This window comes from Mus caroli, chromosome 10, assembly GCF_900094665.2.
Source record: "Mus caroli chromosome 10, CAROLI_EIJ_v1.1, whole genome shotgun sequence".
Taxonomy (NCBI): Eukaryota; Metazoa; Chordata; class Mammalia; order Rodentia; family Muridae; genus Mus; species Mus caroli.
This window is the reverse complement of record NC_034579.1, coordinates 113,127,380-113,141,432: the sequence shown is the minus strand read 5'-3', so window position 1 is coordinate 113,141,432 and position 14,053 is coordinate 113,127,380.

The window sequence follows — 14,053 nt, the reverse complement described above, 5'->3', positions numbered from 1 at the left end:
AAAATAAAGGATTTGAGAATTTCTCAGGGACAGATCTTTCTCTCTGAAAAAAAAAACATTTACAGTAAAGATTTTGTTTTATCCGGGCAGATGTAAATGTCAAGAATCCAAAGCGCATAGCTACTAGTCGGCATTGTCTGCAAAACTGTTTCTCGGAGGCTGGCTCTGTCTGTAAGCAGCCTCCTGCTCAAGATCCAGGCAGTTAGGATGGTGTCTGCTTAACTACCACTTCCTAGACATTTCCGTCATCTTCACCTACTTTGCATGGGAGGGAGCCTCTGAAACGCAGTCATCAAGAGGACATTTCTAGAAAGCACAGGTTCTCCACCAATTAAGGAAAATCAGATACCTTTTGCTCTCTGTGGGTTCAGGGACGAACTGACTAGAGAGAACTAGAACTAGAACTGACTAGAAAGAACTCGTCTCTTTCTTCCAAGTGAATCTCTAGACCACCAAGCACACTAATTTTCAAATATAAGAGCCAAACACACTGCAAAATCCAATGACCAGGCATTCCCCTTTTCACCAGCTGTTTCCCATTACCCTAACCTGTGATCTTCCCCAAATAGTTTGAATAATCGAGTAGACCTAATTGACAATTAAAGCCTGCGATTTCTTTATCGTTTGAGTAACTTTATGGACTTACCATTTGTCAGTTTCACAACCAAACTCATGGCTGCATTATAAATCTAGATTATTTACTGCCCAGTGCATCAGGATCGTACGGGCTCTCAGCTGAAAGGAACAGAAACAGAGCTAAGCATGGAGTTAGATGCTTGCCCTCACCATCCTTTCCCTTAGCCTTAAATCAGTTCCTTGGGAGAGGAGATGCGTCTAGCTAGTTCACAGAAATATGCGACAAGTGGTAATTTATATAAGAGATTAGAGTTGAAAGTAGATTTGTCTTGAGATCAAAATCACAAATAACTACAGGGATCATTATTTTATCCCTCTCCCCATCATTTTTGGCCTGTTGCATTTAGAAAAAAAAAAAAAAGAAACTGGGTTTACGGGCTGTTCTTTAATCAATGGCATCGTTATCCGTTACAGCAGAGTTTATTCTGAAGACTTGCAATTTCCTTAAAAGATTCTATCGACTTTCCTGTTGCCCCTTGAAGCAAGCCAGGTCTATCGACTCCGCAATCGACTCTGATAATTAGAGAAACAACGCAGGTCCAGAGGGAGCATTTCCTAGTGATTATATCATAGATACATAATAATATCTTTCTAAGCTAAGCAGGAAAACATTCTCAGAAGCATATTGTTCGGGTCAGTGACTTTAAAGGAATTCCATAGGATGAATAGCCCCTCTGTCAGAATAAAAGCTGTGGTGTAAATTCCATTATGACTCTCTTCTCTCAGTCACTTGGAACCTTCTCAAAAAGTCTCTTTCCAAGTGTCCCTGGTGGCTGCTTCTCAAATGTGATTTTTTTTTTAAGTGAAAGGAAAATTTGTTTCGCCATCCAAGAAGGAAATAGCTATTCAACCACTTAAAAAAAAAAAAAAAAGACTTTTAACTATAAGTACTTCAAAACTGAAACTTTCAAATGCTGGAAATTTTACTTAAAATTTGTAGCACTCAGCGATTATTGGGTTTTTGTTGTTGTTGTTGTTGTATCCATTACAAACAAATTACATCTAGAGTTATAAGCAAACATACCTAGCATCTTTCAAAGTTTAATAAATGGTTGGTTTATTAAAAATCAGAGTGAAGGCAGGACTAGTGACGCAGAGCCACCAGTTGATCGCACTCGAGTAAACACTTGACTGAAGCTTGGGTCGCTGCAGTTTGTCTTCACAACCAATCCTAGTCAAGAATAAGTAAGCATCCTCAGGTCTTCAGATGTCATGAAGGCTTGGGCCCAGCTACGGGATGACTTTCTGCCTGGCCTCTATCCTCAGTGACACTCCACTAAGGAAGGTCTCCCTGGCTGTGAGCTCAGTGACCACCGAGGACCTACAGAAGCAAGGCTCACCTTCACCTTCAGGCTAAGAGTGGCCAACTGAACACCCCCCATCTGTCCAGAGCACCAGAGAATGCAGGACACCAGAGCTGCTTCTGCTCACGACAGAGTTCCTAGGTCGTTTACATCAGTACAGACAAACAAACAGGCACACGATGTATTTAATGATGGTGTTTCAATGGGTAGTGAACGATCTGGTGAACTAAAATTGTCCTGGCTAACAAAGAAAGACGATTCTGTGCTATGCAGAGGCATGGAAGGCAAAGCGGGAGGCAAACTTATAAGATGTCACACGTCAACCAGGTTCTGATCACTTGAGTTTATCTGAGAGAATTTTAAAGCTAAAGTGTGCGAGTAACTGGTATGGGAACCAGAAACAGAGATGATCAGATGCGTTATTAAGTTGTACTGTGTTTCAGCTAGGTTGGTTTGGCTGCTGGATAGATAGATAGATAGATAGATAGATAGATAGATAGATAGATAGTAGCAGCAGGAAGGCAGGCAGACAGATAAAATCAGTTTTAACAACTTGGGAACAAGGTGGAAGAGATGGCTCAGTCATTTCTAGCTAGGCTCAAAACCACAAAGAGATGGCCAGTGTAGGTCTTATGACTGTGCAGTCTGAAGGTAGTTAGTTGATCCTGGCCAAATGGCTTTTCCTATCAGAGATTAACCTCCTTCCAGGCTCTGCCATCTATGTGAAGTTCAAGAGAGCTTTCTGCTCAGTGATGGCAGAAAAACTCAATAGGGTACCCCCAGGCTAGCCTATGTGAGACAGGCACCAAGAGGTTCGATGTGTTCTCAGTTCCACTTACATACCTTGGACTAGTAGTGTCTTAGTCTGGGTTCCTATTGCTCCGATGAAACACCCTGACTAAAAAGCAAGTTGGCGAAGAAAGGGTTGATTGGGCTTATACTTCCATATCATTGGTCATCACCAAAGGAAGTCAGGACAGAAACTCAGACAGCGCAGGAGCCTGGAGACAGGAGCTGATGCAGAGGCCATGAAGAAGTGTTGCTTTCTGGGTTGCCCAACTCGCCTTCTTATAAAACTCAGGACCACCAGTCCCAGGGCAGCACTACTCACAATGGGCTGGGCCCTTGTCCATCAATTCCTAATTAAGAAAATGTTCTAACCCTGGTTCCTATAGAGGCATTTTCTCAACTGAGATTCCCTCTTTTCAGATGACTCTACCTTGTGTCTACTAGACTTAAGACTAACCAGTACAACTAGAATTACTCAGATAGTCACAGGAGACACTAAAAAAATCCTGTCTTCATTCCAGAAGGCTATATGACCAACGAAGGGACAGGCCATCATGTTGTGTAAGAGAAGAATGAACACTTACAGAGCTAATCATTTCAGCCACACTGGTTAATTCCAGAGCAGGTACAGTAAGGGAGAACTTGCTCCAAACTGGGAATCCTTGAATTGAGTTGAGCGAGAACACAAGAAAGTGACCAGCGTGGACACCTCCTTTTACACGCTACATTTACGAGACTTACCAAAGTCTTGAGCGTTCAACTTCTTGAATGTTAATATCTAGATTGAAAAAGAAAGAAAGAGAGAGAGAGAGGGAGGGAGAGAGAGAGAGAGAGAGAGAGAGAGAGAGACAGACAGACCTAGGTCAAAGGCTATATCTATACATTTCAAAATAAAGTGCGTATGTAGCAATTGACAATCCACTTAGATTGTGTGGCAGGGGAGTTAGCTCGGTCCAAAGACTGCTTGCTTCATCTACAGAAGACCATAGGTTTGAGTCCATAATAACAACTCCAGAAAAAGAGAAAAAAAAAAACTGCACAGAATAAAGAATTATCCTTTCTGGCATTTTATCCTGTCCTATGCTATACTTAAATATTTATGACCTCCTGAAAAGATCTGATTCCTAAGAAAATATGTGTAATGCCATCCTGGCTATTTAGTACTTGGCTCCACAGTGCATTGCTGAAATATTTTAACAACATAAAGTTCCATTTCTCTCGACATCTGTCTGTTTCAACAGGAAAGGAAAATATTTGCACGGTGTGGGACAATACTGCGACGTTTGCAGAATATACTCTTAGCATCCCAGAGCAAACATTTCCTGGTGACATTTCAGCACACAGGTGAGGTCTAGGAAGCAGGGGATTAGGAATTAGAATCACTTTAGAGGCATAATGCAGGTTGTGGTTAAGAGAGTGGCGTCTGTCTTCTTCTATCTGAGCCGCGATGGTGGGAAAGACTTCTCTGAGTTTCGGAGTTGGCTGTTTGTTATAAAGTATAGGACTCTACGTCAAAGAACCAGTGAGCTAATGCACGTGTGTTTTGCACACAGCAACACACTAACAAAAGCTGGTGATGTATTAAAGACTAAAATTGTCAGTTTCCATCCAACAGCTTGTAATTTGATGCCCTACGCTCAGATTTTTTTTCATCGAAAATTTCCTTGATTGATTTAAAGTTTTCAGTTGAGCTTAAGTGAGAAGAATGCTTAACTTGACTTCATCTTTCTCTTTTCTTACGAAGCTGATTCAGATTTTTAGAATTACCTATTCATAATTTTCTCTGGGGTGCTAAGACCATATTCTGCAAAGGTTGCACTATTTCTCCACACCATGCAAATGTTCGTATCCACATATACACTTATTTATTGAAGAGATCTGTGAAATTTGCTTAGAAATTGAGTCTTTCAGTAACTCACCAGTGGTCTAAGAACTACAAAATCATCGTCAAGAACTAAGAATCCGATGCACACATACTGCTTTTTAGCTTCTGCTTCCTAAGTCTGTAATGTGCTTCACTTACTACAATGGAGTGTATTATCCTAATTTTTTTTTCTTTAGCTGAGATAACACAAAATTCTAAAGAATGAATATATCACAGTGGAAATACTGGAAAAAATGGGAATTATTACATCATTGTTTGCATTTCATATAAACATCAACATTGCTGTTTCCAAAGAAAATATGTAGACTATTAATTCTGATAAAAGGAACTATTGTTAATGAGCCAAGCATGTTAGATATTTGCTTTACAGTTTAGTTAAATAAAAAAAATCCCTGCTGCAAGAATTTTGTGGTACATCTGGGCCCTATTCTGTACTTTTAAAAATATAGGCACAGATCTCTCTGCATTCAGTGGGAGTACACATTAATTAAACATAATAAACATATTTCAAATAAGGCTCACATTTCATGGGCATTTTCCCAGGCGCTCGTGTTTGGATCAGTAAAGCATCATATGGTTTTATAAGAAGCCCCCCACTCTATGTTTCTCATGGTACATATGTGTAACGCAGAATGTCTGCATAGCCAATAACTCAAGCTAGGGTTTTCCCATTAAAGTCCCATCAACATAACGCCAGATGACAGCAAGCTCTTGTTGACCTGCTGCTGTGCCAAACTGGAGGAAGCAGAGGCAATGGGCACCTGAAGTGCACCTGAAGTGATAGAGGTTAGGAGACTCTCCTTGGTTGCCCACGATGCTGTGATTATACTTAAATATGGGCACCGAGAACTAAATCCCGCATTCAGGCTTGGTTACCCTAGTAACTGTATGACATCATCCCACATCTCCAGCTTTGGGACTGAAGATAAAAGGTGCTCACCGAGTTATCTTCCTGAAGTGTTTGATTTTCAAAGAACCTCTCTGTGTACAAAGTCAATAGCTGAGATCTCAAAAAATAAATAGGTGGGTGAGGCTTTGGCCTTCAGCACACACATGCATTCCACTGAGCAAATGTATCAAACCAGCAGTGAAAAGGGCATGTGTAGAGTTACCAGTTGTAATTAAGTTGTACACTCTGCTCTGCTCGCAGAAAATACTCATCTCTTAAAGCTACTCGCAGATGCCAGCCTCCATCCTAAATCAGGGGAAAGTATGATTTTTAACGTTAGTAAGGTGGACTAGTTACTGTTTACTGCAAATCTTCTGATAATTAAATGAAGCCTACCATTTTATTTTAGCTTGGACTTCAAACAATGATGTTGGCAGATTGGTTTTTCAAATTGATCATTTGGTTTTCTTCTTTCGACCAACTGGATCAGCCAGGTGTGGTGGCACATGCCAGTAATGCCAGCATTTGAGGGGCAGAGGTAGGAGGGTCTCTGTGAGTTCAAGGCCAGCCTGATCTACACAGCAAGTGGGATAACCAGGTCTACATAGAGAGACACTGTCTCAACCATCCTCCTCCCCAGATAAACTGAGGTATTGAATAATTTTACCTTTCCATTTTCCTCTGGACTGGGACTCTTGTGTAACCAAGCCCCAGTTAACTCAGCAGGCACTTTTCTTCCTTCCTTTTGCCTCAGCTCTCCTCCCCTCCCCCTCCCCCTCCCCCTTTCCCCCTCTCCCCTTCATGGCCACTCCTCACCTCTTCCTCTTCTCTCTCTCTCTCCCCCCCACACACACTACCTTCCCCTTTCCTCTGTCTCTTCCTTTTGTTTTCTTGTTTCTTTCTTTGCTACTTTCTTTCTCTCTTCTGTTTTCATGCAAGGTCTCCCTGTGTGATGGAGGCTCCACCACACCCGTTTACAGCTGGGTTCTTGACTGGAAGATGATTTTTAATGAAGCCATTTCTGTTGTTTCTCTTATCATCATTTTTAATAAAACATTTGAGGAACTACATCACTTTCCTCTGCCTGGTTTCTAGATGGCTGCAGCTGTGGTATGAGGACTTCAGGAGAATAACCTCTTGTTTTCATTATTTAGCTTTTCTTTAAAAAAAACAAAAAAACAAAAAAAAAACAATTACTTTCAAAAATAATTTCACACAAAAGTACTGAATTTACATCATTTCTACTCTGTGCGTGTACGTGTGCATGCATAATAAATGAAAATCCTTGTGCTGTTCACATGCATACGTGTTTAGGAACATGTGTTTTGGGATTGGATAATTTATCAGGGGCTCATTGATGGAAAGACTCTCTCTCTCTCTGTGTTAGCATTAACTGCCTGTAGTCCCTCATCTAGAGCTGGGACCTCGTGAAGTTTCCCCCATCCACACTGGGATATGAATCTGTGTTGTCTTTGTGCGGGTGTTGCTGGGGTGGCTATATTATGAAGACTTCATGGGCGTCACTTTACATCAGACAGGATGCCATCTCCTAAGAGATGTCCTGGTCCTCTGGCTCTTACAGTCTTCCCGACCCCTCCTCCATGATGCTCCTTGAGCCTTACGTGTAAGGGTTGTGTTGTAAATGGGATGGATACCCACAGTCAATTGCTTTTTACATTGTGACCAGCCATCATTACAGACAGGCAGGTTATGAGCACAAAGGCACGTATTTGCTCTTCTGTTGGATGACAACTTGTGAGTTAATTCTAGAGCTCAAGCTTTTTGTCCTGTTGGTTAAATGTTGTCTCTGCGTTGGGGTAGTTTTACAGGTTTGAATGCTTTTGTTTTGAGGCAGTCCCCAAAGGATCCACCCAAGTCTTAATGTTGGCAGTGATCTCTGTTTGCAGGAAATGTTTCCAAGTTCTTGGTGTCTTATTCAAACCATCAAAGATGTGCCCACAAACAGGAAAGCACAGAGGGCTTCTTATTCAGAAGCAAAGCAGAGGCACAAGGCAGATAGACTGCACAGAGAAGTGGGTAGAGTGAGATTTATTCAGGAGCCCTGGCTTGTTTCTTGGGTCTTCCTTTTGTGAGTCTACCAGGAGTTGGTAGCTCAGGACAAAGTGTGTGGCTTTCTGTTCTGACTTCTAGGCTTGGGTTGTGTGAGCCTGTGTTCACTGTGCTTGCCTTCTCTCATGAGGCTTCAGCTTGTAATCATATGCATTCGTGATCATACATACACATGCATTCATGATCATACATACACATACACACACATTCATGATCATACATAGGCATTTATGGTCATACACAGGCATTCATGATCATACACACACATTCATGATCATATACAGGCATTCATGATCACACATGGGCATTCATGGTCATACACATGCATTCATGACCATACACAGGCATTCATGACTATATAATGTGCTCATGATCATACACATGAATTCATAACTATATGCATGCATTCATGGTCATATACACATGTATTCCTGGTCATACATCGGCATATGATGGTAAATAGAGGATTTTCCCTAAAATTTTACTCAAAGAACAATGCCTGTGTATGGGGCCTAGAAGCCACCCAAGCTGGGTAGGTACATTGTCCCTGGTCAAGATTATGGCCCAGTGTGTCAGACAATAAAAGAGGAGTTGTTGGAAGGTTAACAGAGAACTATTAGAGTGTAGTATGCCTTGGATGGAGAGGTGTATATGTGCAGGGATCAGTATTGAGTGTGTCCCTGGTTGCTAAGCTATCCCTACAAATTACTCCCTGTTTCATTGATTCCTGTGACTCACCAAACATGCAAATGGTATTATCTGGATATAATTAAGAGTCTCAAAATGAAGTTAAACTAGGTAGAAGCTATGTCTTTTACCTTCTGATTTGGGTTTTACTGGTGTGAAGAGACACCATGACCAAGACAACTCTTTTTTTTTTTTTTAAAGATTTATTTATTTATTATATATAAGTACACTGTAGCTGTCTTCAGACACTCCAGAAGAGGGTGCCAGATCTCGTTGTAGATGGTTGTGAGCCACCATGTGGTTGCTGGGATTTGAACTCTGGACCTTCGGAAGAGCAGTCGGGTGCTCTTACCCACTGAGCCATCTCACCAGCCCAAGACAACTCTTATAAAGGAAAACATTTAATTTGGGGCTGGCTTACAGTTTCAGAGGTTCAGTCCATTGTCATCATGGTAGCAAGCATGGCAGTGTGCAGGCAGACATGGTGCTGAAGGAGCCAAGAGTTCTACATCTTGATCCACAGGCAGCAGAAGGAGACTGTGTGTCATACTGGGCAGAGCCTGAGTGTGTAAGACCCCCAAAGCCCTGTCCCAACAGTGAGATATTTCTTCCAACAAGGTCACATGCCCTGATAGTGCCACTCCCTATGGCCAAGCATTCAAAAACTGAACCTTATGGGGGCCATTCCTATTCAGACCACCACAAGGTATGCCCTAACTGTAATGCCTGGTATCTAAGAGAGCAAATAAGGGAATGTTTAGTGTACAGGAGCATAAAGGCAGTGTGGAAATAGAGATAAAGCTAGAATGAAGAAGAGACGACGCCCGTAGCCATCCTGAGATGGACGGGAAGCACAGACAATATTCTCTCTCAGAGCCTCCAGAAGAAAAGGTGGGCTTTTTGTTTTGTTTTGTTTTTTTTGTTTTTTGTTTTTCGAGACAGGGTTTCTCTGTGTAGCCCTGGCTGTCCTGGCACTCACTTTGTAGACCAGGCTGGCCTTGAACTCAGAAATCCGCCTGCCTCTGCCTCCCAAGTGCTGGGATTAAAGGCGTGCGTCACCACGCCCGGCTCACAGGTACGTTCTTGATCTGTTGTCATGTTGGAATAAGTTACCAAACTCAGCAATAAGCAATCTAGAAAGCCATCACCCAGGATATAAATGTACAGAAGGGTTCTTTTAGTAGCCATTATCTCTTTTAAAATATGATATTAGCTGGGAAAATATGAGTGCTGGGATTAAAGGCGTGCGCCACCACGCCCGGCTAAAGGTGGGCTTCTTGACCTCTGAGCTACACAGCCAGCCGCAGGAAACTGATACACAGAGGGAATTTTCAGTGTGGCCCTCCAGACTGTCTTTGTCCCCAGTGCTGTCAGAATATGTTAGTTACAGCTACAGAAGACAGAATCTAACTGCTTTTTCACCAGCTGCTTCCTGAAGGAGATGGGTAGTCCCTGCAGCCGTGCACTGGCTTCAGTTGGTGGAAACAATTGGCCAGGGTGGCCTTGGAAGTCTCCTGTTTACGGATGAACAGCTCAGTTTACCCCTAGGGCCCTCCAAAAGATAGATTTCCTTGAGAAGGTATGTCAACCCTAACAATTTAGAGTTTAAGAGCAATTTAAAATGAAACCATCTCCACCGTGACAACATGCCAACATATAGCTTTTCCCAAGAGTGGCGTTTGATTTCCTGAGCCACTGGAATCTCGATTTAACTCCCTTTCATTGGAGTGATATGAAATAGCTTACAATAGCATAGAAGGGAGAGAGGAAGGAATTAAGTAAGCTATAATTGAAATAACTGAAACAGAAAAGTGAGAAAGGAGGAAGGGAGATGAAGAGGCAGAATTGGGTGATATGCCAATCAGATGGTAAGGAGGGAGGAGCCGGCCTGGAGGATATCTGCAATGTACCACATTAACTATTAAAATCAGACTGCTCCTGGAGAAAGTATTTGGTGCACTTTTAACCACATACAGATATATGCTCATTTGACCAATAAGGGACAGGGGAGTGCAGAGGAGCCCCATGGCAAGGGAAACCCACAGCCTAGTCACTGTGGAACAGCTGAAAGTATTCTCTGTCCCCGCAGTCTACACCCAGCCCTGGGCAGCAAGACCAAGGGCCACCTTCTTCTGTAAGGTGTGCAGAGATTGAGTGCACCCCAAGTTTCTTTCATGTGCAGTTGAAGTGCATGCTGCCTATATTCACATAGCAGAGATCGGGGAACTACAATCCTTCTATATCAAGAACACTTTGGACTGACCAGAGATAGTCTTTATAATGATATTTATCCTAACCCAATTTTCTCTTATTTGGGAGGATCTGGCCTTCAGTAAGACAGAATTTCCTCTGCTTTCCCCCCTCTTCTTCCCTCTCAGAAGAGGAGGTGGGCGATTCACAGGACAGGGTGTCTGGCTCTGTGCCAGGGCGTCCTGCAATGGAATAGTCTGCAGATGAGAAGAATGACGGTATTGAAGGACAAACAAAAGGAAAATATAAATCCTCCAAGCAGCAGATATGCGTAATTTAGTCTAGTTTTCCATTTCAACTTTTAAAAGAATTCAAGATCTTAGACAATAACGACCCTGACGTTGGCGAGCTGCTACACTAAATCTCCCTCGATTGGGCTCATAATGAAAGCATTATTTATAAACATGTGGTGCAACTTGATGGCTTTAAAGAAGGTGGATCCAATTTGCCATCTCCATCGGCAAGGTCCCAGGAGTGGTGGAAGCCCCTTCCTCCTAGAACTGTCTTGTGTTCCTCAGCAAATCCACTGTGGATTCCACAGAAGGGCTAGATTCCTTTGTTTTGACTTAGGTTCATCTCTTCCATGTCTGCCAGTTCCCGCATTCATACAGAAGTACCATTTAGCAGCATAACAGTATTGGTAAAGCCATGCATGTTTAAAAGGATACTATTTGTCCCCTCCTTGTTGATAAGGCCTTGTATCTATTCATTATGTGTAATTCTTACACGAAAATTCCTAAACTCCAAGTCCGATCACATGAGTTCCTACGAAAACCTTTAGCCTTCGTCTATGGGTGCAATGGCTTTCATCACCACAGGCTGTTAACAAAAATAAAAGCTTTCTTTTATTCACAGTTTGAAAGCTCAGGGGCAGGTTACCTGCATCTGTTTAAATATGGCGGGGCTTCATGGTAAATGACTGAAGGGAAAGTGTATAGGGGTGTGTGTGGAGGTGAGCAGTCACAGCTCATACCAAGCGGCAGAGTGGTGGGACCCAGGCTCTCTCTTAAGGAAACTCTTTTAAGAAAACTCAAGAGGCCACAGGATACCTACTATCCAAGAGCATGGCCCCAACCACCCAAAGACCTCCCAGTGCCAGTGGGACCCATACCCCAAATGGTCCTTAAATGCTACCACTCTGCGGGCCAAGCTTTCAAATCGCAATGGTGTCTGGAAGATACGTAAACCACACCCAAACCACGGCAGTTATATGGCACTTACTGGCCTTTAGAGCGCGTCTCCCCCCCCCCCCCCCCACCCCTGCCACACCCCACTCTCTATCCATACTCTGATCCTTTCACAGTCTTCCAGATGGAATCCCTGATGTCACGTAGCTACACAGTGTTTGTTCTCTTCCTTTGACCATCTGTTCTTTGTTTGGGCATAGTGATTTTCTCTCCCTACCTCTTACTTCATAGCATTACACTATATTCAGAGTAATTGTCTGTGGAGAGTTGTGACTACTTGACAATAAGATCTGTAGGCCAAAGGACTCTGTCACTTGTAGCCCTCTCCACTCCGAAGTACACGGCTGTGTGCACAGCTTACCCTCTGGAGCCTTGCCTGCATATGTGACTAGACTACAGGTCTGAAGATGAACATTACATGATTTAAATAACCGCATAACTTGTGGGACATCAACTTGAATCACGTCTAATTGGCGTATCAAGTTAAAGGACTGTCTTCTGAGTCATTTTATATCTTTATCACGTGTTAGAATTTGAACTGGGAATGTCTGTGTACCCTTTTGAGTTTCCAGTGAAGTCAAATTGGTAAGAGGCCATTTCGTTTGTAAAATGATAATATGTCACGTCACTATCAATAAAATTTTATGATATTCCCCGCCGATGGAAACTTGAGCAAACGAATGATTTAAGGCAAAGACGGCAACCGCAAGATTTGATCCTGAAATGTTAAGGATGCCAAGTCACTGAGGGAGAATTCAGTGGCCTGCACTGTTGAGTTGCTCCGTCACCTGAGCAGAGCTCCCTGCCATGACCCCTGCCCCCCACCCACCCCATGATTGCTCATCTGAGCACAGGAGTGCTGACACCCTGTGTGCATTAGATGGGAAGAGGTATGCAAAAGGAGACAATTGAAAAGGTATAAAACAGCACAGATTCCTCCGGGAGTGGTTGATTCAAATAGAAAAGGTAAGGCCTCTAAACTGACTGCATCTTTAATAAGTATTCCAGCAGCTGCTTGCTTTCATAAATAGTGAGGCAGGACATGATTTCAGTGTTTAATTACTTGCTGATTAACACCAAAGGCTGTGCAGTATCACCTTTCAAAGTACCACAAAGGAAGAGGCATAAACTAGATTGAGTGTACAGCAAATGTGGGCCATGGAGATGGCTCAGGGCCTGCCACACAAGCATGGGGTGGGGGGTGGGGGGTAAGGGGTAGGGGGCTGGGGGGCTGGGGAGGTGGGTCTGACTCCCAGAATGCACATAGAAAAGATGGACACAGTACACATGCTTGGCATTGGGATGCAGAGACAAGAGGGTCCCTGGGACTCACTTAATCAGCAAAGCCCAGGCCAGCCCTGTTGCAAAACACAAGGAAGAGCAGAAGAGACGCCTCGGGGGTTAAGAGACAGCTGCTCTTGAGAGGGTCCAGATTCAGCTGCCAGCTTTCACACAGTGGCTCACAGTTGTCAGGCATGCGTGCGGTGTGCAGAGACACATACGTACAAAACACACAAGCACATAAACAACAGAATAAAGTAAAATAAAAACCATAAGAGAAATAAACCACAAGGAAGGCAGCTCCAGAGGAATGCTAGGCACTGACCTCTACCCTTTACAGGTATCTACAGACAAATGCTCATGTGTGCTTGCACACATACACACACACACACACACACATACATACACACATACACACACAAGCATACACACACATACATATATACATACACACATACACACACAAACACACACATTCACACACACACAAACACACATTCACACACACACAAACACACATTCACACACACACAAACACACATTCACACACACACACATACATACATACACACACACACACATACATATATACATACACACATACACACACAAACATACACACACACATTCAAACACACACACACATACATACACACATATACACACATACACACACATACACACACACAAACACACACATACACAAATGATATACAAAGGGAGATACGTTGGATTATATAATTGCATAACCTAATTTTTTTAGTGTTCAAAAGTGCATTCTTCTTTCATTTTTTTTTCCCCTTTGATGTCACTATATGGACCCTTGGACCCAGGAACCTCTCTGCTCTTATTCCCAGATCGGCTGCCTAGAGCTGTAAGCTAGGCCTTTTATTCTGTTCTGTCACAAAAGGGTAGAACTGTAATGTATTAGTTAGGGTTTCACTGCTGTGAACAGACACACAGGACCAAGACAAGTCTTTTTTTTTTTTTTTTTTTTTTTTTTTGGTTTTTCGAGACAGGGTTTCTCTGTGTAGCCCTGGCTGTCCTGGCACTCACTTTGTAGACCAGGCTGGCC